Source organism: Arachis hypogaea, chromosome 2 (genome assembly GCF_003086295.3).
Source record: "Arachis hypogaea cultivar Tifrunner chromosome 2, arahy.Tifrunner.gnm2.J5K5, whole genome shotgun sequence".
Taxonomy (NCBI): Eukaryota; Viridiplantae; Streptophyta; class Magnoliopsida; order Fabales; family Fabaceae; genus Arachis; species Arachis hypogaea.
Window position 1 is genome coordinate 72,592,398 of NC_092037.1, and position 5,525 is coordinate 72,597,922.

The following is a 5,525-nucleotide window of genomic DNA, read 5'->3' on the forward strand; positions in this document are numbered from 1 at the left end:
TAATTTGATTTCTTTCAATTTGTGTTGTAAAATTGATAATTAAACCAACCCAATCAAAAACGATAAATTTCAAATTTTTAGTATTTAATTTTCATTTTTTTTCCTTCGGTTTATCGTTTTAGTTTGGTTTAGTTTAATTTTAAATATTTCTAAATGTGTATTTTGGTATTTCTCCAAGATTATGGGCATATTTTCGAAGATCGTGCAATAGTTGAATCCTATTTGTTGCGTAGGATCCTTTCCTCGAGAGTTGGCATAGTTATCGTGTAATTTAAACCTATAAATTTTTTTTTTAAAATTTAAATTAATCCAATTCGATGTATAATTTAATCTAAAATATTTTATATATTTTTTTAATACTAATTGTTTAAAAATATCATTTGTTTTAATTTTTTTATTAACTTTTTTAATTATTTTAATTGTAATTTTTTTATAATAATACACATATATCATTTACACTTTTTTTCAAACTCTAAATATTTGATTTGCAAACCAGATATGTGTAACTATACATACTAATCCATGTCGTTTACCAGTATCTCAAATAATTATTTGATACAAATTGTTAAATACGTTATAAATTATATATTTTAGTAAATAAAATAATTAAATTTTTATTTGAAAAAAATATCTTTCATATATGATATGTAACAAATATTTAAATGGATAAAATTTAATTTAAATTACGAAAATTAAAAGATTTTAATTTTAATACATTAATAGTATAAAATATTTTATATAATCATATAATCACAACCTTTTTTTGAATAACCATTTATGTGGTTAATATAAAAGATAATTATTTTTATTAATATAATATTATGTGATTAGATATATGTATAAAAATACATGTGCCCATCAAAATTAAATTCATTTGAATATTATAAAATTTTTGTAACAAAATAAAGTTAAAATAATAATTTAAATATAAAATACTAAAATAAACACATTTGAATATATAAAATAAAATCTTGAAACAAATCTAAATAAATAAACTTACATTTTTTTGTGACTAAATAAACTTATATTGAAATTAATATTAAAATTTTTAGATTTTGTTTTATTCATCTATTGTGTGTAAGTGTTTATATTTAAAAAATAATAATTGATTATCCATCATCAATTTCTCTTAACAAATTCATGAATCGAGACAGAAGAATCCTCTTAAATGAGGCATGTATTTTTTGAAAATTTTAATTTATGAGCAAATAACTTAAAATTAAAAAGTAACAACTTAAACAAATCTTTATCTTTATCTTTATCTTTATAGTAATGCAAATGTCTTTATAGTAATACAAATGAGGAACTCATATGTTGACGTGGCGCTCATACGTTGAGTTTGAAAATTTATTTACTTAGGTATCGTCACTAAAAAATTTTAAAAAATTTATAAATTATAAATTATTATTTGCTTAGGTTGTTATTTTTTAATTTTTAATTATTTGTTTAAGTTATTTTACTTAAGTTGTTATTTTTTAAATTTTAAATTATTTTATTTAAGTAGTTGTTTTTTAAATTTTAAGTTATTTGTTTAAACTCCTACAAATGAGTCCAAAATAGAGTGACATGAAATTGACTTAAGAAAAAAAAAAAAAGACAAATATGAGAATTGCATATATTGAGTGAGATACTGCTTCAAAAATGCTTCCTACTTAAGATGATATGCCTTTTGCTCCAATGTTTGCGTTACTACTTCATCCACCAGCACTCACTCTGGCTTTGATTATTTCTTGTCTGAGGCCAATCAAACCGCATTGAATTCAATTGGATTAGTTTTGTTTGTTTTTTAGTTTGAAACTAATAAGAAAAACCAAACCATCTTAGTCATATTTAGACTTAGTGTAATAAAATTAAATTTGTATAGTTTTTTTCAGCCAATAGTATACCATCAAATACCAAATATTTTAAAAGTATAAAATTTAATATCATTATCTTCAATAATACAACATGATTGGTAAGATAATTCAAAATTTAACAAGATTAATTTCATATTTTAAATATAATGAATCAAAAATGAAAATGAAAAAAATTGTTCTATAATTTCTAATAGCATTTGAGACTAAAAGACATATATGTGATACGTTAAAGCTTATAATGAGATTTATGGTAAAACTATAATGACAGAAATAGAATAAAAATTATACTTTTAATTTGATTTCCTTCGATTTGTGTTGTATAACTGATAATTGAACCAACTCAATATAAAATGACAAATTTCAAATTTTAAATTTTAAATTTTTAGTATTTAATTTTTATTTTTTTTGCTTCTATTTATCGATTTAGTTTGATTTAGTTTAATTTTAAATATTTCTAAATGTGTATTTTGGTATTTCTCCAAGATCGTAGAGATATTTTTTAAGATCATGCACTGGTTGAATCTTATTTGTTGCGTAAGATTCTTTACTCGAGAGAGTTGGCACAGTTATCGTATAATTTAATTTTATAGATTTTTTTAAAATTTAAATCAATCTAATTTGATGTATAATTTAATCTAAAATATTTTATGTACTCTTTTTTAATACTAATTATTTAAAATATCATTCATTCTAATTTTTTTTATCAATTTTTTTAATTATTAATTGTATGCTAAAAATTTAAATTTTTAATATTATTTTAATTATAATTTTTTTATAATAATATACATATATCATTTATACTTATAAACGAGATATGTGTTTTTTTTTCAAATTCCAAATATTTGGTTTGCAAACGAGATACCTACAAAAAAAAATTTGGCTATACACATTGACTCATCTAGTTTACCAGTAAATCAGATAAATTATTTGAAAAAAATCTCTTTCATATATGACATGTAACAAATATTTAAATGGATAAAATTTAATTTAAATTATCAAAACCTAAAGATTTGAATTTTGATATATTAATAGTGTAAAATATTTTACATAATTGTATAATCGGTTAATTACAACCGTTCTCTTAAATAATTAATTATGTGGTTAATATAAAAGATAATTATTTTTTTTAATATAATATTATGTGATTAGATACACATATAAAATAATTTTATACAGTCTATCAAAATTAAATTCAAACTAAAAAAGGTTAATTCATTCACGAATAATCAATAAATCCCTGAAATTACTAAAAACGGGTTTACCATTTAAGAAGAGCAAAAACAAAACGGCAAGTATCTGTAATTGAATTTTAATTTAAAAGTTGAATTTTGAAATCAAAACTTCTGTTCTTGCTCAACGGGCAACAAGAGTTCTCGAAACTGCTCCTTCTTTTTTTTTTTGTGTTCTCTCTTTCTTTCCCTCAATCTCTTGCGAGTTCCACTATGAGTTCCACTATGTCCCCAGGGATAGGTAGCCAGGCATCGGCTTCACCCCCTCATCGGTATTCATGTGCTTTTTTTTCATTGCTTTTTGTCAATCAATGATGTTGTACCTTGATAACGGTGTCGTTTTGTGTCGATATATGGTGTGCCTGCTTGATTTTGCTTAATGTTTGCATTTAGCAATAGCAGCTGATTTTTTGTTCTTGCTACGGATATCTGCTTTGTTCCATTTTGGATCTTTCTTGTGATCTTCAATAATTAATTTTCACCACTTGAATATTGTGTTACACACAGGAGAACTACTGGTCCTATAAGGCGAGCAAGGGGTGCTTGGACAGCAGAGGAGGTTAGTAATTGGACTTGGAGATAGCTGTTGTTACTTTTATTTATTGTCTTTAATGTTTTGGTGATACGTGCTCTTACTGTTTTAAGAAGTTGATTAATAGTGAATTCATATTAGTTGATTTAGTGCTTCTTAATATACATCTTTATATGCTAAAAATGCCAATGTATTTATAGTTCTGTCACATTTCAAATTGAGACCAAGATGTTTTCTTGTCATTTTTACCCACTTGACTTTTCATGTAATCACAACATAGTGCTCTTCAAACTCCTGCAGGATGAGACATTAAGGAATGCTGTTGCAGCCTTTAAGGGAAAGAGTTGGAAAAAAATAGGTATTTAGATTTAATGATATGGTAGTAAACAATATTTGTTTCCAATTTGTTCTGTGAAGGAGAATTATTTATTATGAAGTTGAACCACAGGAATTTGTCTTGCGAGAATCATAAGACATAATATTTTCTATACCACTTGCTTACTGAAAGAATTATGCTCAATTTCATGACACCAATTTAAAATGTGAATGCAGCTGAGTTTTTCCCCTGATAGAACAGATGTTCAATGTCTGCACAGATGGCAAAAAAGTTCGTAGTCCAGAACTTGTTAAAGCACCTCCCTTGGACTAGGGAGTGACGCAACATTGCTAAGGTTTCATTTTGGAATTCCAAGAATTTTTCATGGAAAAAAAGTATGGAATGTACTGGTTTCAATATTTGTAAGTTGGGGTTGAATTTTAAGACCGGTAAGGAGAGGGTTTTAGAAAATAAGATTTTTTTTTCTTTAATCTTTTTTGGATATGGATAATGTCATTTTTTTAATAATTTAGGGATTTGAACAGTTAAATCCACAATTATTTTCTTTCAATTATCTTTTTTGGATATGGATAAAATATTTTGTTGTGGTATAATTTAAATAAATTTATTAAAAAATATTCATGATAGTTCATTACTCTTCGAAAAAATATTAAAATTATACTACAAAAAAATTTTATTCTATGCAAAATAATTTAAAAAATGGCTTAAAAAATGGTAGGAGTACTATAAAAATTTGTAATGTCCTAATGATTTAGGATATTAAAGAAATACTCTAAATAGTCAATAATAATTTAGAAATTAAAGAAAATATATTTTTATCATGTATTTACCTAAATTACTAGAATATTACAAACTTTTATAGTACTCATAACATCTTTAAAGTCATTTTTTTAAAATTATTTTGTATAGAATAAAATATATTTTTAATTGTTTTGTATGGAATAAAATATTTTCTTTTATTTCTAAATTATTATTGACTATGTAGAGTATTTTATTTAAAATTTGAGTACATGCATATATTTACCTAAGTCATTAGAACATTACAAATTTTTATAGTACTCCTAACATTTTTAAGCCATTTTTTAAAAATTGTTTTGCATAGGATAAAATATTTTTTGTAGTATAATTTAAATAAATTTATTAAAAAATATTCATGAGCTATTAAAAATGGACAAAAGAGTATTGTATGAAATTCAAATTGATAGCTCATTAATATTTTAAAGAAGTCTCATAATTAATATTTTGTTAACTTTTTTTAATGTATGAAATAAAATATATATTTTTTAATTTTTAAATTATTAATTTTTTTAATAAATTTTTTTAATAAATTATTAATTTTTTAACAGCATAATTCGTATTATACCATGAATAATTTGAATCAGTCAAATTCAAATTACTTGAAAAGACGTGCGTGGTGTAGTTCAAATCACTCTGATTTGAATAACTGTGTGTAATTCAACTCAGGTTGATTTGAATGAGTGTGTGCGTGTGTTTATGTATAATTTGAACCCAATTGATTCAAATTATGTAGAAATAGAATTCGAACTCCATGTAAATGTGTATGGAATATT

General features: G+C 23.2%; 1 long non-coding RNA gene across 1 annotated transcript; it reads left to right on the forward strand.

The window, feature by feature from the left end:
- The first annotated feature begins 3,123 nt into the window (after positions 1-3,123).
- LOC112719714 (uncharacterized) lies at positions 3,124-4,514 on the forward strand. The gene is made up of 4 exons (XR_003161881.3): positions 3,124-3,357; positions 3,593-3,644; positions 3,918-3,975; positions 4,170-4,514. It is a non-coding gene; the product is annotated as an uncharacterized lncRNA (long non-coding RNA).
- Positions 4,515-5,525: the final 1,011 nt, after the last annotated feature.